Here is a 25,413-nt window from a genome sequence, read left to right as displayed (position 1 = left end):
CTACCACATTTGCCTTCCCTGGGTGGTAACGAATCTCGAAGTCGTAATCATTCAATAATTCAATCCACCTACGCTGCCTCATATTCAGTTGTTTCTGATTAAATATGTGTTGAAGACTTTTGTGGTCGGTATATATAATACTTTTGACCCCATATAAGTAGTGCCTCCAAGTCTTTAATGCAAAAACAACCGCGCCTAATTCCAAATCATGCGTCGTATAATTTTGTTCGTGAATCTTCAATTGTCTAGACGCATAAGCAATCACCTTCGTTCGTTGCATTAATACACAACCGAGACCTTGCTTTGATGCATCACAATAAATCACAAAATCATCATTCCCTTCAGGCAATGACAATATAGGTGCCGTAGTTAGCTTTTTCTTCAATAACTGAAACGCTTTCTCTTGTTCATCATTCCATTCAAATTTCTTCCCTTTATGCGTTAATGCAGTCAAGGGTTTTGCTATTCTGGAAAAGTCTTGGATGAACCTTCTGTAGTAACCAGCTAGTCCTAAAAACTGGCGTATGTGTTTCGGAGTTTTCGGGGTTTCCCACTTTTCAACAGTTTCTATCTTTGCCGGATCCACCTTAATACCTTCTTTGTTCACTATGTGACCGAGGAATTGAACTTCTTCCAACCAAAATGCACACTTTGAAAACTTAGCGTACAATTCTTCCTTCCTCAATACTTCTAACACCTTTCTCAAATGTTCACCGTGTTCTTGGTCATTCTTTGAGTAAATAAGTATGTCATCAATGAAAACAATGACAAACTTGTCAAGGTATGGTCCACACACTCGGTTCATAAGGTCCATGAACACAGCTGGTGCATTAGTTAAACCAAACGGCATGACCATAAACTCGTAATGACCGTAACGTGTTCTGAAAGCAGTCTTTGGAATATCATCTTCTTTCACCCGCATTTGATGATACCCGGAACGTAAGTCAATCTTTGAATAAACAGACGAGCCTTGTAGTTGATCAAATAAGTCGTCGATTCTCGGTAGTGGGTAGCGGTTCTTGATGGTAAGTTTGTTCAACTCTCGGTAGTCGATACACAACCTAAATGTACCATCTTTCTTCTTGACAAACAAAACAGGAGCTCCCCACGGTGATGTGCTTGGTCGAATGAAACCACGCTCTAAAAGTTCTTGTAATTGGCTTTGCAGTTCTTTCATCTCGCTGGGTGCGAGTCTGTAAGGAGCACGAGCTATTGGTGCAGCTCCTGGTACAAGATCTATTTGAAATTCAACGGATCGGTGTGGGGGTAATCCCGGTAATTCTTTCGGAAATACATCGGGAAATTCTTTTGCAATGGGAACATCATTGATGCTCTTTTCTTCAGTTTGTACTTTCTCGACGTGTGCTAGAACAGCATAACAACCTTTTCTTATTAGTTTTTGTGCCTTCAAATTACTAATAAGATGTAGCTTCGTGTTGCCCTTTTCTCCGTACACCATTAAGGGTTTTCCTTTTTCTCGTATAATGCGAATTGCATTTTTGTAACAAACGATCTCCGCTTTCACTTCTTTCAACCAGTCCATACCGATTATCACATCAAAACTCCCTAACTCTACTGGTATCAAATCAATCTTAAATGTTTCGCTAACCAGTTTAATTTCTCGATTCCGACATATATTATCTGCTGAAATTAATTTACCATTTGCTAATTCGAGTAAAAATTTACTATCCAAAGGCGTCAATGGACAACTTAATTTAGCACAAAAATCTCTACTCATATAGCTTCTATCCGCACCCGAATCAAATAAAACGTAAGCAGATTTATTGTCAATAAGAAACGTACCCGTAACAAGCTCCGGGTCTTCCTGTGCCTCTACCGCATTAATATTGAAAACTCTTCCACGGCCTTGTCCATTCGTGTTCTCCTGGTTCGGGCAATTTCTAATAATGTGGCCTGGTTTTCCACATTTATAACAAACTACATTGGCATAACTTGCTCCGACACTACTTGCTCCGCCATTACTCGTTCCGACACCATTTGTTCCTTTCGTTCTATTAACCCCTGGTCCGTAGACCTCACACTTCGCCGCGCTATGACCATTTCTTTTACACTTGTTGCAAAATTTGGTGCAGAACCCCGAGTGATTCTTTTCACACCTTTGGCATAGTTGCTTCTGATTGTTGTTGTTGTTGCGGTTATTATTGTTGTTGGGATGATTGTTGTAGTTGCTGTTGTTGTTGTTGTTGTTGTTGGGCCGTTTGTTGTAGTTGCGATTGATGTTGCGATTGTTGGGATAATTGTTGCGATTATTGTTGTAATTGCTGTTGTTGTTGTATTGGTGATTCTTATCACCGTTTTCCTCCCACTTTCTTTTGACTTGCTTCACATTGGCCTCTTCAGCAGTCTGTTCTTTAATTCTCTCTTCAATCTGGTTCACTAGTTTGTGAGCCATTCTACATGCCTGTTGTATGGAGGCGGGCTCGTGTGAACTTATATCTTCTTGGATTCTTTCCGGTAATCCTTTCACAAACGCGTCGATCTTCTCTTCCTCATCTTCGAATGCTCCCGGACACAATAGGCACAATTCTGTGAATCGTCTTTCGTACGTGGTAATATCAAATCCTTGGGTTCGTAACCCTCTAAGTTCTGTCTTGAGCTTATTGACCTCGGTTCTGGGACGGTACTTCTCGTTCATCAAGTGCTTGAATGCTGACCACGGTAGTGCGTACGCATCGTCTTGTCCCACTTGCTCTAGATAGGTATTCCACCATGTTAACGCAGAACCTGTGAAGGTATGTGTAGCGTACTTCACTTTGTCCTCTTCAGTACACTTACTTATGGCAAACACCGATTCGACCTTCTCGGTCCACCGTTTTAATCCGATTGGTCCTTCGGTTCCATCAAATTCCAAAGGTTTGCAGGCAGTGAATTCTTTGTAGGTGCATCCTACACGATTTCCTGTACTGCTAGATCCAAGGTTATTGTTGGTATGTAGCGCAGCCTGTACTGCGGCTATGTTTGAAGCTAGAAAAGTACGGAATTCCTCTTCATTCATATTCACGGTGTGTCGAGTAGTCGGTGCCATTTCCTTCAAAATAGTTAAATGGAACAAGTTAATCATACAGAATATTAAGAGTAGTTAATAGTATTTCGTAGCATAATATGAACTCATTTATAAAAGCTTTTTCTTCATATTAGCGTTTTATAAGTTTAAATTCGGGTAGTACCTACCCGTTAAGTTCATACTTAGTAGCTAATATACAATTCAACTACTACAATTCTATATGAAAAACTGATTATAATAATATTTCGCGTTCAAACTTTTATACAATATTTTACAAACTTACAATACCGCTTATTTTACATAAAGCATGAAATATAGCACACAATAACTTTGATACAAGATAGTTGTGAAGATAATTCTAGCTAGTACACAAGTCGTTCAGCAAAGGCAATAAAGACACGTAATTCATACGTCCAGAAACAAGTCATGCATTCTGGTTTTACTAGGACTACTTCCCATCCTTGGTCTTGTGCAACATAACCGTTATGGCCGTTGATAAGACAGCGTGTTGTAGCGTCATCAAAGGGACGAGGGTTACGTAATGTCCAACAGTCCCGTAATAATCTAAAAACCTCATTTCTTACCCCAATTACCGACTCCGTCACTTGTGGAAACGTTTTGTTTAATAGTTGTAGCCCGATGTTCTTGTTCTCACTTTGGTGAGAAGCGAACATTACTAATCCGTAAGCATAACATGCTTCTTTATGTTGCATGTTAGCCGCTTTTTCTAAATCACGAAGTCCAATATTCGGATATATTGAGTCAAAATAATTTCTTAACCCGTTGCGTAAAATAGCATTTGGGTTCCCCGCAATATATGCGTCAAAGTAAACACATCGTAACTTATGGGTTTCCCAATGTGATATCCCCCATCTTTCAAACGAAAGTCTCTTATAAACCAAGACATTCTTGGAACGTTCTTCGAATGTCTTACAAACTGATCTCGCCTTAAATAGTTGTGCCGAGGAATTCTGGCCGACTCTAGACAAGATTTCATCAATCATGTCTCCGGGTAGGTCTCTTAAAATATTGGGTTGTCTATCCATTTTGTGTTTTTAAACTGTAAAATAGACAAGAGTTAGATTCATAAAAAAATACTTATTAATACAAGCAATTTTTACATATATCATAAAGCATACGAACACTATATTACATATATTACACCACACGAATACAACTATCTTATTCCGACTCGCTCGTTTCTTCTTCTTCGGTTTTGGTTCGTTTTGCCAAGTTTCTAGGGATATATGATGTTCCCCTAATACGAGCCGTCGTGATCCACATTGGTTTAGAAAAACCTGGTGGTTTAGAGGTTCCCGGGTCATTGTTACAACTTAAGGACTTCGGGGGTTGACGATACATATAAAGTTCATCGGGGTTGGAATTAGATTTCTCTATTTTTATGCCCTTTCCCTTATTATTTTCTTTTGCCTTTTTAAATTCAGTTGGGGTAATTTCTATAACATCATCGGAATTCTCGTCGAAATCCGATTCATCGGAGAATTGGTAATCCTCCCAATATTTTGCTTCCTTGGCGGAAACACCATTGACCATAATTAACTTTGGTCGGTTGGTTGAGGATTTTCTTTTACTTAACCGTTTTATTATTTCCCCCACCGGTTCTATTTCTTCATCCGGTTCCGATTCTTCTTCCGGTTCCGACTCTTCTTCCGGTTCCTCTTCGGGAACTTGTGAATCAGTCCACAAATCATTCCAATTTACATTTGACTCTTCATTATTATTAGGTGAGTCAATGGGACTTGTTCTAGAGGTAGACATCTATCACATAATATCAAACACGTTAAGAGATTAATATATCACATAATATTCATATGTTAAAAATATATAGTTTCCAACAAAAATGTTAAGCAATCATTTTTAAAGAAAACACGGTCGAAGTCCAGACTCACTAATGCATCCTAACAAACTCGATAAGACACACTAATGCAAATTTTCTGGTTCTCTAAGACCAACGCTCGGATACCAACTGAAATGTCCCGTTCTTATTGATTAAAAACGTTCCATATTAATTGATTTCGTTGCGAGGTTTTGACCTCTATATGAGACGTTTTTCAAAGACTGCATTCATTTTAAAACAAACCATAACCTTTATTTCATCAATAAAGGTTTAAAAAGCTTTACGTAGATTATCAAATAATGATAATCTAAAATATCCTGTTTACACACGACCATTACATAATGGTTTACAATACAAATATGTTACAACAAAATAAGTTTCTTGAATGCAGTTTTTACACAATATCATACAAGCATGGACTCCAATTCTCGTCCTTATTTAAGTATGCGACAGCGGAAGCTCTTAATAATCACCTGAGAATAAACATGCTTAAAACGTCAACAAAAATGTTGGTGAGTTATAGGTTTAACCTATATATATCAAATCATAATAATAGACCACAAGATTTCATATTTCAATACACATCCCATACATAGAGATAAAAATCATTCATATGGTGAACACCTGGTAACCGACATTAACAAGATGCATATATAAGAATATCCCCATCATTCCGGGACACCCTTCGGATATGATATAAATTTCGAAGTACTAAAGCATCCGGTACTTTGGATGGGGTTTGTTAGGCCCGATAGATCTATCTTTAGGATTCGCGTCAATTAGGGTGTATGTTCCCTAATTCTTAGATTACCAGACTTAATAAAAAGGGGCATATTCGATTTCGATAATTCAACCATAGAATGTAGTTTCACGTACTTGTGTCTATTTTGTAAATCATTTATAAAACCTGCATGTATTCTCATCCCAAAAATATTAGATTTTAAAAGTGGGACTATAACTCACTTTCACAGATTTTTACTTCGTCGGGAAGTAAGACTTGGCCACTGGTTGATTCACGAACCTATAACAATATATACATATATATCAAAGTATGTTCAAAATATATTTACAACACTTTTAATATATTTTGATGTTTTAAGTTTATTAAGTCAGCTGTCCTCGTTAGTAACCTACAACTAGTTGTCCACAGTTAGATGTACAGAAATAAATCGATAAATATTATCTTGAATCAATCCACGACCCAGTGTATACGTATCTCAGTATTGATCACAACTCAAACTATATATATTTTGGAATCAACCTCAACCCTGTATAGCTAACTCCAACATTCACATATAGAGTGTCTATGGTTGTTCCGAAATATATATAGATGTGTCGACATGATAGGTCGAAACATTGTATACGTGTCTATGGTATCTCAAGATTACATAATATACAATACAAGTTGATTAAGTTATGGTTGGAATAGATTTGTTACCAATTTTCACGTAGCTAAAATGAGAAAAATTATCCAATCTTGTTTTACCCATAACTTCTTCATTTTAAATCCGTTTTGAGTGAATCAAATTGCTATGGTTTCATATTGAACTCTATTTTATGAATCTAAACAGAAAAGTATAGGTTTATAGTCGGAAAAATAAGTTACAAGTCGTTTTTGTAAAGGTAGTCATTTCAGTCGAAAGAACGACGTCTAGATGACCATTTTAGAAAACATACTTCCACTTTGAGTTTAACCATAATTTTTGGATATAGTTTCATGTTCATAATAAAAATCATTTTCCCAGAATAACAACTTTTAAATCAAAGTTTATCATAGTTTTTAATTAACTAACCCAAAACAGCCCGCGGTGTTACTACGACGGCGTAAATCCGGTTTTACGGTGTTTTTCGTGTTTCCAGGTTTTAAATCATTAAGTTAGCATATCATATAGATATAGAACATGTGTTTAGTTGATTTTAAAAGTCAAGTTAGAAGGATTAACTTTTGTTTGCGAACAAGTTTAGAATTAACTAAACTATGTTCTAGTGATTACAAGTTTAAACCTTCGAATAAGATAGCTTTATATGTATGAATCGAATGATGTTATGAACATCATTACTACCTTAAGTTCCTTGGATGAACCTACTGGAAAAGAGAAAAATGGATCTAGCTTCAATGGATCCTTGGATGGCTCAAAGTTCTTGAAGCAAAATCATGACACGAAAACAAGTTCAAGTAAGATCATCACTTGAAATAAGATTGTTATAGTTATAGAAATTGAACCAAAGTTTGAATATGATTATTACCTTGTATTAGAATGATAACCCACTGTAAGAAACAAAGATTTCTTGAGGTTGGATGATCACCTTACAAGATTGGAAGTGAGCTAGCAAACTTGAAAGTATTCTTGATTTTATGAAACTAGAACTTTTGGAATTTATGAAGAACACTTAGAACTTGAAGATAGAACTTGAGAGAGTTCAATTAGATGAAGAAAATTGAAGAATGAAAGTGTTTGTAGGTGTTTTTGGTCGTTGGTGTATGGATTAGATATAAAGGATATGTAATTTTGTTTTCATGTAAATAAGTCATGAATGATTACTCATATTTTTGTAATCTTATGAGATATTTCATGCTAGTTGCCAAATGATGGTTCCCACATGTGTTAGGTGACTCACATGGGCTGCTAAGAGCTGATCATTGGAGTGTATATACCAATAGTACATACATCTAAAAGCTGTGTATTGTACGAGTACGAATACGGGTGCATACGAGTAGAATTGTTGATGAAACTGAACGAAAATGTAATTGTAAGCATTTTTGTTAAGTAGAAGTATTTTGATAAGTGTATTGAAGTCTTTCAAAAGTGTATAAATACATATTAAAACACTACATGTATATACATTTTAACTGAGTCGTTAAGTCATCGTTAGTCGTTACATGTAAGTGTTGTTTTGAAACCTTTAGGTTAACGATCTTGTTAAATGTTGTTAACCCAATGTTTATAATATCAAAAGAGATTTTAAATTATTATATTATCATGATATTATGATGTACGAATATCTCTTAATATGATATATATACATTAAATGTCGTTACAACGATAAACGTTACATATATGTCTCGTTTCGAAATCATTAAGTTAGTAGTCTTATTTTTACATATGTATTTCATTGTTAATACACTTAATAATATATTTACTTATCATTTAACATAATTAACCAAGTGTATCAATATCTTAATATGATTCATATGTACCTAGTAAGACGTTGTTATAACGATAATCGTTATATATATCGTTTTCGAGTTTCTTAAATTAATAGTCTCATTTTTATGTATATAACTCATTGTTAAAATACCTAATGAGATACATACTTATAATAAAAACATTTTAACTATATATATAACCATATATATGTCATCGTATAGTTTTTACAAGTTTTAACGTTCGTGAATCACCGGTCAACTTGGGTGGTCAATTGTCTATATGAAACATATTTCAATTAATCAAGTCTTAACAAGTTTGATTGCTTAACATGTTGGAAACATTTAATCATGTAAACATCAATCTCAATTAATGTATATAAACATGGAAAAGTTCGGGTCACTACAGTCTTAGTTCAATAGAAGCATTAGCAGATTTAGGTGCTAGTATAAATTTAATGTCGTATTCACTATACGCTAAACTAGACCTTGGAGAATTAAAACCAACACAAATAAGCATGCAACTAGTAGATCGATCAGTAAAATATCCTAGAGGGATAATGGAAAACATGCTAGTTAAAGTTGGTACTTTAGTATTTCCAGTAGATTTTGTTATTCTGGACATGGAAGAAGATTCTCGAGTTCCTCTCATATTAGGAAGACCATTCTTAAACACGGCTAAAGCAATAATAGACGTGTTCGGTAAGAAACTAACCCTAAGTATAGAGGACAAGAGTGTTACCTTTTCTGTTGATAGAGCCATGCAACAACCGCAATCTGCAGATGATACATGTTATTATATTCAAACTATAGATTCACATGCAGAATTGTTAGAAGAATTTCCAGAATTACAAGGAACAGGAGAATGTTCTTTAGGAGAAGGAATTGAACCAATTGATGAAGCTGAAATGTTAGCCGCACTCATGGCTAATAATTATGAACCAACAACAGAAGAACTTCAAATGTTAAAAGAAGAAGACAGATATCGATACAAATCATCGATAGAAGAACCACTGACATTAGAGTTAAATCCACTTCCAAACCATTTGGAATACGCTTATTTACATGGTGAATCTGAATTACCTGTAATAATATCGTCTTCTCTTACGAAAAATGAAAAATCTCAACTCATTTCTGTGCTAAAAGCTCATAAACCAGCTATTGCATAGAATATTCATGATATTAAAGAAATAAGTCCTTCGTATTGCACACATAAAATCCTTATGGAAGAAGGTCATAAAACCTATGTGCAAAGCCAACGAAGACTAAATCCTAATATGCAAGATGTTGTTAAGAAAGAAATTATTAAACTGCTAGATGCAGGTTTAATTTATCCAATCTCTGATAGTCCATGGGTAAGCCCAGTTCAATGTGTACCTAAGAAGGGTGGCATGACTGTCATCACAAATGAAAAAAATGAGCTTATTCCTACTAGGACTGTAACAGGTTGGCGTGTTTGTATTGATTATAGAAAATTAAATGACGCCACCAGAAAAGATCACTTGCCCTTACCTTTCATTGATCAAATGTTGGAAAGATTAGCCAGGAATAGTTACTATTGTTTTCTTGACGGTTTCTCCGGATACTTTCAAATTCCAATTGCACTCGAGGACCAAGAGAAAACCACATTCACGAGCCCTTATGGTACTTTTGCTTACAAATGCATGCCATTTGGACTTTGCAATGCCCCTACAACCTTTCAAAGATGCATGATGGCAATTTTTCACGACATGATAGAAGAATGCATGGAAGTTTTCATGGATGACTTTTCAGTCTTTGGTGATACTTTTGAAACATGTCTAGTTAATCTTGAACGAATGCTTATTAGATGCGAGCAATCAAATCTAGTTCTTAATTGGAAGAAATGCCATTTCATGGTTAGAGAAGGCATCGTTCTTGGTCATAAAATTTTAAAGGAAGGAATTGAAGTTGATAGAGCTAAAGTTGATGTAATTTCTAAACTTCCACATCCCACCAATGTTAGAGGAGTTAGGAGTTTTCTAGGGCATGCCGGTTTTTACCGACGTTTTATAAAAGATTTTTCTAAAATTGTAACTCCTATGAATAAACTCCTAGAAAAAGATGCTCCATTTATCTTTTTGGATGAAAGCATCAAATCTTTTAATATTCTTAAAGAAAAAATCACTAATGCGCCGATCATGATAAATCCAAATTGAAATCTACCATTTGAATTTATGTGCGATGCAAGTGATTTTGCAATGGGAGCCGTTTTAGGACAAAGGATTGAAAAACGATTTCAACCTATTTATTACGCTAGTAAGACGTTACAAGGAGCACAAACGAATTACACAACTACTGAAAAATAACTCCTTGCTATTGTCTTTGATTTTGACAAATTTCGTTCATATCTCGTACTATCTAAAACGGTGGTCTATACTGACCATTCTGCTCTTAGATACCTATTTTCAAAACAAGATGCTAAACCACCATTAATTCGTTGGATCTTACTCTTACAAGAGTTCGATATTGAAATCCGAGATTAAAAGGGAGCAGAAAATCTCGCCGCTGATCATCTTTCTCGTCTTGAAAATTCCGAATTAGAAGTTCTAAATGAATCGGCCATACAAGATAACTTTCCTAATGAATATCTATTGAAGATAGATTATAATGAAATTCTATGATTTGCAGACTATGCAAACTACTTAGTGTGTGGATTCCTTAAAAAAGGGTTGTCGTACCAAAAACAAAAGAAATTCTTTAGTGATATAAAACACTATTTTTGGGAAGATCCACATTTGTTTAAAAGTTATTCCGATGGAATAATACGCCGATGTGTATTCGGGGATGAAGCTAGTCAAATCTTAAACCATTGTCACACAGGACCAACAGGAGGGCATTATGGGCCTCAACTCATAGCAAGAAAAGTTTACGACACTGGATTCTATTGGCCTACAATTTTCAAAGACGCGAACCTTCTTTGTAAATCCTGTGATGCTTGTCAAAGGGCCGAAAAAATAAGTCAACGTGATGAAATGCCACAAAATGTCATTCAAGTATGTGAAGTATTTGACGTTTGGGGTATTGACTTTATGGGTCCATTTCCAAAATCTCATAATAATCTCTATATTCTCGTTGCCATTGATTATGTATCTAAATGGGCGGAAGCACAAGCTCTACCAACTAACGATGCACGAGTTGTAGTCAACTTCTTAAAACGTCTTTTTGCTAGGTTCGGAACACCGAAAGCTTTAATAAGTGATCGGGGTACTCATTTTTGTAATAATCAACTTGAGAAAGTTCTTAAAAGTTATGGTGTAACTCATAAAATCTCAACCACTTTTCATCCACAAACAAGTGGACAAGTTGAAAATACCAAACGAGCATTAAAACGTATTCTAGAGAAAACCGTAGGATCAAATCCGAAGGAATGGTCAATGAAATTGGAGGATGCACTCTGGGCTTTTAGAACAGCCTACAAAACTCCAATTGGAACCACACCTTTTAGACTCGTTTACGGAAAAGCATGTCACCTTCCAGTAGAAATTAAGCACAAATCATTTTGGGCTTTGAAGACGTGTAATCTTGATTTACATGAAGCCGGACATCTACGGTTAAGTCAACTAAACGAATTAGAAGAATTGAGACATGAAGCATACGAAGATTTGTTAATCTTTAAAGAAAGAATGAAGAAATGGCATGATAAAAGAATCAGAAGTTCAAAAGAATTTAAAGAATGAGACAGAGTTCTTCTTTTCAATTCACGATTCAAGCTATTTTCTGGAAAATTGAAATCAAGATGGTCTGGACCATTCATAGTCAAAAGAGTTTTCCCATATGGAACAATAGAGTTGATAAATTCAAATGGAATTGAATTTAAAGTTAATGGTCACAGAGTTAAACATTACATAGATAATCCAATGGAAGTTGAAGATGAAGTTAATCACAATTTTGACACCACAGCTAACTAAGTGTGGGAAGATTCGAATCTTTTAAGGGTAATATGTATTTCTGTTAGAGTTAGATTTTCTGTTCTCATGTAGTTTTCGAGAATGGAATCCGAATGGTCTTTCCCTAGCAGACCCTAAAGAACTAGTCTTCTCCCTCCATTCTGAGTTTTTATTTTTTTTTAGGTTTTACGAGATGAAGAATTCCTTTGATCTGAACCATGGTCTACTACTACACGCTATGATTACTAAACGTAATAATAACATCTTCCCGAGTGAACTGGTATCATTCATAAGAGGCAAAATGGACGAAGTGAGGAAAGAACTCAGGAAAGATCATCATAAGATACATTTTGGTAAAGGAAAATCAAAATCCTCAATAAAAAGAAGAGCACGACACCTTGAAAGATGTCATAAATACGGAAAATGGTCACACGAAGGTAAATGTTCGAACAATCAAACATATTCAAATACCGAATTTGTTACTCTATGCAGAGAAGGACCGTTCATATGTTTAGAAGAAAAGTTATTGAAGAATCGAGGTTACTCTTATGTAGCTATGGAAAACCAATTCACACGACTCTCCTATGAGTCGGCTAAAGCAGGTCTCTGAGAATTCTATCCCATAAGTAAGTATGTACAGTTTTTATTTATTTTTATTTATTGCTTTTAACCTTTTGATAATAAACGCTGAATCGTTCGCTATAAAGTATTAAATTGATATTCAATAAAATTATGTATGCGAAACCGAAATTATTGATATCATACAAAAATTTATTACATCACTGCGAAATTTACCGTTTATTCTTAAGGTATAAATATCTTTAATCAATCAATTCAAAATATTTCAGAAATTCGTTGTAATGACCCAACCCTTATTAAAACCGGCCCACAAAATTTTTTCCTTTTTAATACGCTTTAAATAACACTTTAGGTCCCAATTGTTTTTCCATAAACATCTTTAATTACAATAGAAGGTTTAATAACCTTAAAACATATAATACATTAATTAATTGTCCAAACGGACATACACGACCCGACTAGTTTAGTTTCCAACCAAAACCGAGCATGGTGATTTGGGACTACGCTACCCAAATCCTAATCGAATACAAAAGTAAGATCTTCTAAGCAACCTAGCCAAGATCTCTAATCCCCAAGCTTACCCGAGCCGCCATCACGCGAACCTATAAAAATATCAACAACGAGAGGGTAAGCTAACGCTTAGTGAATGATAATATACTACATACATATATATGTATAAAATGGACACGCCACACAAATATCAAATACCGCATACCGAAGCATCCATGTATAAGGCAACTACGCTAAGCATACATTACGATCTCTAAGCAACAAGCTAAGGATATCAACGAAGTATAAGTTCACCAACGACGATGTGAACAACGCCAATAAGCTACACCCGGGGGGGTTAGCTACAACACAACATTACATTAATATATATAACAATATAAAATGAATAAGGTTAACCCCTTAACCCATTACCAAATACCAAATGCCACAATGAAGATTGGCCGAACTACACGAGCCTTAGTAATTCGAACCCACACGAGATTATTATCTTCACAACATCGAGGTTGGCCGAACTACACGAGCCTTAGTAATCTGAAACCACACGAGATTACTACCTCAATAAGATGACCGAACTACACGAGTCATCGTAAATCCGAACTACACGCGATTCACTTCTCAACATCAAAACCCACGGTCACGGGATTATAAAATCCACCACATCAGGGTCATCCACATCACAACCAAGTGTGATGATGTACACACATAGTGTGCACCTCGCCAAAGGTAGTCAACAAAAATGCACAACCGTGCCAATTGGACCTATACACAAGTCCATCAAAACCACCTATATGTGAAGTAAGCTCTATAACCGAGAACCACTTCACCCGACCCGCACCCATCCTACACCTACATATGCATATAGGATATTAACACTCACCTTGTCGCCTTGAAGAATGCTTCCAAGTAACCCGCAACTCGTCAATGGAAAGTACCTATTCCATTATCACAAATTCAACAACACACTTAGATTGGATTTACAAACCAATCCAATTTGACACTTAGTGCAAATTCGACCCAATTGCACCTCCAAGTACAAACCACGCCCAAACTAACCAATAATAATTAACACAGGTGATAATGGTCCTAATATGCCAATTAAACCCGAACACAAGTGTTAAACACTTATCGTTCTCAAAATCGCCCATAAACCCTAATTTTGACCCATAAGGTCAAAATTTCACCATTTACAAGTTTTGACAACAAAACATGTTTCACTCAGTTTTATACTTCAATTTAATCCATTTTAAGTTTACAAAACTCATCGAATCGACATTCGGGTCATAATCCTCAACAAACCCTAATTTTGACTCTAGTCAAAATTAGTCAACCACGAAAACCGTAAAAGTCTCCAAAACACCAATAATCACTAATGCTAGTGATTGTACACCATTTACAAGTCTTAAACATGGTTAAATCATTAACCAATTTAAAACCCGCCTTTAACACTTATAAACCCAAATCTTGGTGTTAATCTCCAATTAACAACTAAATGGGTTCCATCTATGAATCATACAATCAAAAGCCCCAAATTTGAATGATGAACACGAAAATGAAATTCGGAGTTAGAGCTTACCACTAGTATCACCGTGTAGCCAAGAACGAGGAGAACAACCTAGTCAACTACGCCAAAGATCAAATCCCGCTTCTTCCTTTCCAAAAATCCCTTTGAATCCAATGGGTATTTGAGTTTTTGAGAGGAAAATGAAATGAAAAGGGAAAAGAAATTAGGAAATGAAAGGAGTGGATGGGGTTAAAGCCTCAAATCTGGCTCAAATGTGAAAAGACCAAATTGCCTTTGAACTTCATTTAAAATTACAAGAATTCGGTGCTTGCTCGCACAGTTTACCGCGCCGCGGCCTAATTCGTCGCGCCGCGACCTGTAACTAGGTCTGGGATCATTTTTTGTCCTACTTCTGATCTCAATTTCAGTCCATTGCCACGCCGCGGCCTCCTTTATCGCGCCGCGACACAAGGTGCGATCTGAGTCATCTTCTCCTCACACAAGACTTAACACTAGAAAATGTCCCGAACCCTTCATACGCCTATCGTACATACCCAATTCACCTATAAATCATATACGGGGAAAACGGGGTGTTACAACTCTCCCCCAATTAGATTCTATCACGTCCTCGTGATCCTAGTCATGAACCCAAACGGACCCACACTCAATGGTCGTCGATCATGCATTTCAAACCGACTTTTACCACAAATTCGCTAACCCAATGGTTAATCCAATGACAAATTACACACTTGATCGCATCCCGGGACGTACAATACACGTAACAACCGAAGTTTACAACGATCCCTTAGACAATTCTTCTCAAAGAGTTACCCTTAACAGCTAATTCGTCACCCGCGATTTATCAAATTCCAATTCCGAGCACTAGCACTAACTCAATCCCTCACATCGGAAAAACTCAACTAATCTCGTATCGAGATATCAATTCCTTAGCATACCCTTACCGAGTACGACGCTAAAAACAACCAAGTCTCAACCTAAGGTCAACAACCTGAAGCGATGAAGACCAAACCAAACGAATCCTTACGGGTAACACTAATCACTAAACATCCCTTGTAGTGCGCAATACGACCAATACGCAACTACCGTAACATCATAACAAACGGTTAAGACCGATAACGCCCAAAACGACTATGGTAACGTTAATCCCAAGGTGTAGAAAATCGACTATCGTCACACCCGTAGCAACATGTGAGCGAAACAGGGCTATCGCATCACTAATCAGACAACACGGTCCTCACGACCCCACCATCAGCGTATAAAACAACCGATAGTTCACACAACATGGTCCTTACGACCCCACCATTGGTGTATCAAACAACCAATAGATCACACGACACGAAGGCTGGCCGAAAACACACGCGCCTTAGTGAATCCGAACTACACGCGACTCACTACCTTCACCACAACAACAATCGGGATTGGCCGAACTACACGCGCCTTAGTGAATCCGAACTACACGAGAGTCACTATCCCAGAGGAATGACCGAACTACACGAGTCATTTGTGAATCCGAACTACACGAGACTCATTCCTCAATACAATGACCGAAACCACACGAGTCATTTGTGAATCCGAACTACACGCGACTCACTTCCACAATAAGATGACCGAACCCACACGCGTCATCGTGAATCCGAAACCACACGCGATCCACTACCATGATGAAGTCAGCGAACCCGAAGATCATGCTTCACCAATCTCAACACCGGATGAAGTCAGCAGACCCCGTCAACGGTCATGCTTCATCGATATAACACCTCACTCATGATGAAGTCAGCGGACCCCGAAGGTCATGCTCCACCAATCGCATACTCCCATGATGAAGTCAGCGGACCCTAAAGGTCATGCTTCATCAATCACCAATACCATGATGAAGTCAGCGGACTCCGAAAGTCATGCTTCATCAATCAACGCCCTTTTGGCCTCGAACGACGAGTAGCGTAACATCGCGCTCTGCTACGCCATAGTGAATCCTAACAGATACCACTAACCATTCACACACTCGAGCAACAACCACCTATATCAAACATAGGCACAAAACAATAATTCTCTAGAAGAGAATCCGACACACACCTCCCTTAACCGAAGGATTTCACCTTGCTCACCAAACACGTACATTATCTCTCAACGAGATTTACCACATTACCACCTCGGTGATAATTCAAATCCAAACCAAAAGTACAATTTATCCGAAATTGTAATCTACTACAAATCGACCAAAACCAGTTCTCGACAACATTTCCCGGATCTACCAAAAGCATCATCCGAAATCTCACACTAAAACTTCCTCGTGCGGAAGTGTAACTCCCCCACTTGGAACTACATTCCATATCCGCACCTCGTACAACCGTACAATGCTACCAAAGGTAGACTTTACAAACGATTAGGCTCACACTACCCATCACCATATCTTGCTCCAGCCTTGAGCACACGATGGATTTCAATCAATCCTTAAACACTTAGAACAAAAAGTGTACCACGATTACACAAACCACACCCTCGCAATCATCCAATTGCTCTAGTTTGTCAATTTCCACCTAGTCACTCATGTACCTAAGGGTTTCATTCCGGTACCCTAAGTACAATGTAACCACAACACAATCGGAGTCGAACACCACGCTAGTAGGTATAAAAGGCACCTAATGTCGCGTCACGTAGACTCCTTTACCAACATACATCGAGATCAAACACTCGATCTTTTTCGAGTTCCAATCCACCCGACGAACCTCATGGTTCATCAACTTCCATATTATAGCGAACACGCGCTTAACAATCGAACACCAAAACCCATTTCCATGGCTTGGTAGAAACATTTCCCAGATACTAAGGAATGCTTGGTTGCACCAAGTCTCACGCCCTTCGCCCGGCAATCAAACGTCACCATAGGGTACTTCCATTAGGAACGTCACCCATAACAACCACATGCACAACACAATGCATTTAATAAACTCAAACTCAACGGCGCATAATAAATAATCAAAGGGCATATTTATTAAAACGAAACGTACCTTAACGTCTCCTTGCCGCACCCGTCCCCGCTAACTTGGGACATTCCGACTTACGATGTCCTTCTTCTTGGCAATTGAAACACACCATACCATCACCCTTTGGTACCGAACATTCCCAAGACTTGTGACCCCTCATGCCACAATTGTAACATCTAGATGCACTAGAATCCGGTATACCCGTCCGCATACCACCCGTTCTCACACTCAGACCCTTAGTCCTCTTACTCGGAGCACCATACGAAACAACCCTTCTCTCACTTGAAGATTCACCAATCTTTGATCGCGTATACGACTCGAAACCTCTAGCCACGGCGAATAATTCCGCAAACAATTTCGTGTGACCCCGGCTAATCTTATTCTTCAAGTCATCATTCAAGGTTCGATAGAAATCTTGCATCAATAAATTATCATTCCCCAAATACTCCGGGCAAAAACGAGCCTTCGCCATAAAGGTCGTCTTGAGAGTATTCAAGTCCATAGAACCTTGTTGCAAATTTCGCAACTCATTACGCATTTCCGATAAATCGGCTGAAGTCCGGAACTCCTCGAAGAATTCCTTCTTAAACCCGTCCCACGATAACGCCATAAACGGTTCACCACCGACAAGATCAATCTTACCATCCAACCAATCCTTTGCCCTACCCCGCAACAAACTAGTAGCGAGTCTCGTCTTCTTCTCAGGAGGGCATTCAATAGTACGAAAACACCCTTCGACATCCGAGATCCAAGTTGTGCTTACCAAAGGATCCGGTTTTCTGTCGTACATCGAGGGTTTAGTCCTCATGAAGCTCTTAAGACAACGCTCCATTTCACTACTACCCCGAAATTCGGAATACTTCCTATCCAGTTCTTCTCGAAACGCACTCATTTGCTCTGCAACGGCGGCCGCAACTCTAGAGTTAAACTCCAAATCGTTCGTCTCGATCCCATTTCCCGTTGCCATTCTAAGGAATGCAAAGCGATTAGATCACGAACGTATAAAACACACACTCCACACCGGTCCATCTTGCTAAACACTCGTCGTACATCACTTGTTTGACACGATTTGCACCCGTAATAAGGTGTGCAAGTCCTTATTACGCACACACGCCGTATCAACTCATTAGTACAACGACCGCCTCGCTCGATGATATAAACAAACACAAACAAAATTCTACGCGATATACACATACGCGAGAATTATTATCACAACACAATTAATATATTAATAATATCCGCATTACCAATATCGACGTTAGTCCACCTACAACAAGGCACTAACTATAACCTATTCCGACCCGTAATCCTACAAGTCTCGCAACAAATAAGCACACATAAAAGTCTAAGTCTAGGCACCTACTCAAGTCGCCTAAATCCCTTAGACCATGCTCTGATACCACTTGTAACGACCCAAACCATATTAAAACCGGCCCATAAAAATTTTTCCTTTTTAATACGCTTTAAATAACACTTTAGGTCCCAATTGTTTTTCCATAAACATCTTTAATTACAATAGAAGGTTTAATAACCTTAAAACATATAATACATTAATTAATTGTCCAAACGGACATACACGACCCGACTAGTTTAGTTTCCAACCAAAACCGAGATGGTGATTTGGGACTACGCTACCCAAATCCTAATCGAATACAAAAGCAAGATCTTCTAAGCAACCTAGCCAAGATCTCTAATCCCCAAGCTTACCCGAGCGGCCATCACGCGAACCTATAAAAATATCAACAACGAGAGGGTAAGCTAACGCTTAGTGAATGATAATATACTACATACATATATATGTATAAAATGGACACGCCACACAAATATCAAATACCGCATACCGAAGCATCTATGTATAAGGCAACTACGCTAAGCATACCGTACGATCTCTAAGCAACAAGCTAAAGATATCAACAAAGTATAAGTTCACCAACGACGATGTGAACAACGCCAATAAGCTACACCCGGGGGGTTAGCTACAACACAACATTACATTAATATATATAACAATATAAAACGAATAAGGTTAACCCCTTAACCCATTACCGAATACCAAACGCCACAATGAAGATTGGCCGAACTACACGAGCCTTAGTAATCCGAACCCACACGAGATTACTATCTTCACAACATCGAGGTTGGCCGAACTACACGAGCCTTAGTAATCCGAAACCACACGAGATTACTACTCAATAAGATGACCGAACTACACGAGTCATCGTGATTCTGAACTACACGCTATTCACTTCTCAACATCAAAACCCACGGTCACGGGATTATAAAATCCACCACATCGGGGTCATCTACATCACAACCAAGTGTGATGACGTACACACATAGTGTGCACCTCGCCAAAGGTAGTCAACCAAAATGCAGAACCATGCCAATTGGACCTATACACAAGTCCATCAAAACCACCTATATGTGAAGTGAGCTTTATAACCGAGAACCACTTCACCCGACCCGCACCCATCCTACACATACATATGCATATAGGATATTAACACTCACCTTGTCGCCTTAAAGAATGCTTCCAAGTAACCCGCAACTCGTCAATGGAAAGTACCTATTCCATTATCACTAATTCAACAACACACTTAGATTGGATTTACAAACTAACCCAATTTGACACTTAGTGTAAATTCAACCCAAATGCACCTCCAAGTACAAACCACGCCCAAACTAACCAATAATCACTAACACAAGTGATAATGGTCCTAATATGCCAATTAAACCCGAACACAAGTGTTAAACACTTATCGTTCTCAAAATCGCCCATAAACCCTAATTTTGACCCATAAGGTCAAAATCTCACCATTTACAAGTTTTGACACCAAAACATGTTTAACTCGGTTTTATACTTCAAATTAATCCATTTTAAGTTTACAAACCTTATCGAATTGACATTCGGGTCATAATCCTCAACAAACCCTAATTTTGACTCTAGTCAAAATTAGTCAACCACGAAAACCCTAAAAGTCTACAAAACACCAATAATCACTAATGCTAGTGATTGTACACCATTTACAAGTCTTAAACATGGTTAAATCATTAACCAACCAAAACCCGCCTTTAACACTTATAAACCCGAATCTTGGTGTTAATCTCCAATTAACAACTAAATGGGTTCCATCTATGAATCATACAATCAAAAGCCCCAAATTTGAATGATGAACAAGAAAATGAAATTCGGAGTTAGAGCTTACCACTAGTATCACCGTGTAGCCAAGAACGAGGAGAACAACCTAGGCAACTACGCCAAAGATCAAATCCCGCTTCTTCCTTTCCAAAAATCCCTTTGAATCCAATGGGTATTTGAGTTTTTGAGAGGAAAATAAAATGAAAAGGGAAAAGAAATTAGGAAATGAAAGGAGTGGATGAGGTTAAAGCCTCAAATCTGGCTCAAACGTGAAAAGACCAAATTGCCCTTGAACTTCATTTAAAATTACAAGAATTCGGCGCCTGCTCGCACAGTTTGCCGCGTCGCGGCCTAATTCGTCGCGCCGCGAACTATAACTAGGTCTGGGATCATTTTTTTCCTACTTCTGATCTCAATTTCAGTCCATTGCCGCGCCGCGACACAAGGCGCGATCTGAGTGATCTTCTCTTCACACAAGACTTAACACTAGAAAATGTCCCGAACCCTTCATACGCCTATCGTACATACCCAATTCACCTATAAATCATATACGGGGAAAACGGGGTGTTACATTCGTCAGGAGTAAAACTAGGTAATATAGCCGAAATTACTTTACCCAAAAGAGGGGCGTATATTTTTGATAATATTTGATTGATTAAAGTGGGATAAAAGTCAAAAAAAAAATTTAATTTTAATTTTTACCTTGTTTTTAAATTAATATTAAATTATTATTGTAAATTTCTAAAACCAATATATTTAAGTTTTTAAATATTTTAAAAATTAATATTTTCAATATAAGTTTGTAAAATTAATGTATAAAAATATTAATGATATTTATATGAATTTTTAAATTTTATGCATTTTAAATTTAAGTTTGGTGTGAATTTAAAAACAAAAATTTACTTTATTTCATTAAGTTTAAAATTTGATATTTAAAAATTCGTCGTGAGTTAAAGACTAGGTCGTTGAACCGAAATTGCTTTACCCGAGGGCGGGACGAGAAATTTTATTATCATTATTTTTAATCTTATTGAATTAAAGTATGCCAAAAACATTAAAAAGAAAAAAAACCTAAAAATCTTTGCTTTTAAAGCAATCGCTTTAAAATGACAAATTTTAAAATTTTGTCGAGGGACGGACTAGGTAAACGTACCGAAACAACCTCGTCCTAAATAAAAAGGAAAACAAAATTTTAAATTTAATTAATTGTTTTATTATTAAAGATTTTATAAAAAAATAAAATTCCGCACTCGCGGAGTTTAAGACTGCATTAAGTTCAGCAAAAGCTACTAATTTTAACGACAAAACGAAAAAAACAAGTTTGATGTAACAACAGACGGAATGAACAAATGAAGTGCACTATTTATCATTCAACACAAACAACAATATGTTTGAAAACTTTGGTAAAATTTAATCATTTTTCTACTCTAATCACCCTCAATAATTTAAATTGCTACTGATTTCTTGCAAATGAGGGCATTACAAGATCTTAAGTGTGGGAAGGGGTTAAATTCTTTCGGATTTATAAAATTTTAAATTTAAACACTTGGTTACCATTAAAAATACTAGTAACGCAGTAGTTATATAAGAATCTAGTGCTCTCTGATAATAAAGAACAGCCCTAGTCTTATATACTGACTACCTATTTCTAGTAAAATTTTTAAAAATTTTCAAATAAATGAATTCAAAATTATGTTTATACATATTTATGAACGATAAAACTAGGTGTTAAACACCGAAATTATTGTTATCTCGAAAAGGACATAAATTGAGAAACAACCCAAAATGTTAGAATTCATTTAAAAAGGAATAGAGGAAAATAAAAAGGCAAAGAAAGAAAAATAAAAGCCAAGTGTGGGAAAAATTTACCAAGTTATTTAGAACATATATCACATATTTTTGTATAAATAATTGAAGATACTTTTTGTTTTGGATGATTTTAATCAAGTTTTACCCAGTTTATATAAATGGAATTTAAAAGGAAGTAAAGTCTTCCGAGAAAAAGACATGCGCTTCTTGATTTAGGTCAGGAAGTTGTCGTCCAGACCAGTTGTAGAGTGTACGAAAAATCTTGAAAAGTTTTCTCAAAAATCAGCTGGAAATCCACGGACCTCAGCATCAAACAGGGTCGCCAGGTGGTCAGACTTATCCTAACCATGAGAGGATCTGTCTCGTACAATGGGGGGTACCGTGCAAATTAGCTTATAAGACTAATGAATCAAATCCCCATAAAGGATAATCTCCTTAAAGATTAAAAATCACCTTTTAAGCCTGATATCACTCAATCCTTGAGATTAACCTTAAAGATTGAGAATTACAAACTCATGGAATTCAATGATATCTAAACTCGAGCTTGAACGAGAAAATATTTTGATCAAAATTAGAAACCGATTTGTTTTTTGAAAACCCATTTTCAATGCGTTCATTACCATTGAACGTAAAATCCTAGGAATTCACCTGGAATTCATTAGGTCACCTGAACCAAATCGGGTTTCAACCATAAGAACGGTGGTTGCATAGCATGGTCGAAGACAGCACCTTGTGCCAGACCGAAAAACTATAGGGTGATCTTTACTATTGCTCTTACAAAGGATAGTAATTGCATCCGACATGATATAGACCATAATCAAAAGCATGTCACGGGACATTGCCTTAACAGTTGCTTGTTCAACACTTTCCTTTACAACTGGACGGTAGTTTACCTAAAGGTAATATACGGAGCAAGTATACTGGACGTGTTGCTTTGCCAATACAAGGTTAGCAAGTGGGTGACACAAAACCGCAAGTTTTGAGTTAAAATTTTCAAATCTGAAACCCACAAAAATAATTTGCAAACACCGGTGAAGGGTTATTCCGGAAAACTTATCTAGGGTAAAAGCTAGATTGAATTTTCAGAAGATCAAATGTTTTCATAAAGATCCAATTTCCTAAAGGATCTAAATTTTCATAGACATGTGAGACTGTAAACCACATCGTTACTATCAATGTTTATACCGCCGTATAGAAATCACTGATGTACAAAGTGTGAAGAATAATGAAGTGATTCTAGTAAAGTTTTATTCAAGTTCTATATTGCTTGAGGACAAGCAACGCTCAACTGTGGGAATATTTGATAATGCTAAAAACGAACATATATTTCATAGTATTATCCCTCAAGAAAGACAAGCTTTTAATTGCAATTGTTCTATTTACAAGTGATATTCGTTTAAATAATAAAATGTGAAGACAAAAGACAGATTCGACGAATTGAAGACGCAAACGACCAAAACGCTAAAAAGTACAAAGTACAATCCAAGAGGTTCAAATTATTGATGAGAAACGTCTAAAAGTTACAAGAGAACGAGCCGCAAAACGCAAAGTACAAGATATTAAATCGTACGAAAGGACGTTCGAAAATCGGGAACCGGGACATGAACCAACTATCAACGCGCGACGCAACGGAGCTAAAATGACAAGTCAACTATGCACATGAATATATTATAATATATAAATAATTCTTAAAATTATATATATATATATATATATATATATATATATATATATATATATATATATATATATATATATATATTACATATTAAAAACCATCGGTAAACTAGCAAACAAGTGAGTGTGAGCTGTCCCAGGGGGCCATGCGATCGCATGGCCTAGAGGAGTAAAAGTCGTGTGATCGCATGGCAGGAGATAGCTGGCCACATCTATAAATTGAAGCGTTTTTTGGACGAATGATATACACACAGAATATAATTCAATCTCTCTCACTCTCAATATATATTTATATTTATATTTTAATTTTAATTTTAATTTTAATTTTAAGTTAATAATAATAAGGTTATAGTGGCGAATGTTGTAAGTTTGTAAGTCGAAATTTTGTCCGTGTAACACTACGCGATTAATACTCATTGTAAGTTATGTTCAACCTTTTTAAATTAATGTCTCGTAGCTAAGTTATTATTATGCTTATTTAAATCGAAGTAATCGTGATGTTGGACTAAATATTAAGACGGGGTAATTGGGCTTTGTACCATAATTGGGGTTTGGACAAAAGATCGACACTTGTTGAAATTGGACTATGGACTATTAATGGGCTTTATATTTGTTTAACTGAATGATAGTTCGTTAATTTAATATAGAGATTTACAATTTGATGTATCTATAAATAACCATATACCCTCGATCAGATACGATGGGCAGGATATTTATAAATACTAATAATCGTTCATTTAACCGGACACGGGAATGGATTAATAGTTAATGGACTCATTAAAACATGGGTGAATTACATACAAGGACACTTGGTGTAATTGTTAATAAAGTATTAAAACCTTGGGTTACACGCAGTCAATATCTTGGTGTAATTATTAAACAAAGTATTAATACCTTGTTACAGTTTAAGTCCCCAATTAGTTGGAATATTTGACTTCGGGTATAAGGATAATTTGACGAGGACACTCGCACTTTATATTTATGACTGATGGACTGTTATGGACAAAAATCGTATGGACATATTGAATAATCCAGGACAAAGGACAATTAACCCATGGTAATAAACATAAAATTAACAAGTCAAACATCATGATTACGGAAGTTTAAATAAGCATAATTCCTTTATTTCATATTTATCGCACTTTAAATTATCGCACTTTTATTTATCGTCATTTTATTTCTCGCACTTTAAATTATCGTAATTTTATTATCGTCATTTACTTTACGCTTTAAATTAAGTTATATTTATTTTTAATA

The sequence above is a fragment of the Rutidosis leptorrhynchoides genome, chromosome 4, assembly GCF_046630445.1.
Source record: "Rutidosis leptorrhynchoides isolate AG116_Rl617_1_P2 chromosome 4, CSIRO_AGI_Rlap_v1, whole genome shotgun sequence".
NCBI lineage: Eukaryota > Viridiplantae > Streptophyta > Magnoliopsida > Asterales > Asteraceae > Rutidosis > Rutidosis leptorrhynchoides.
Note: the sequence above shows the minus strand (reverse complement) of the source record.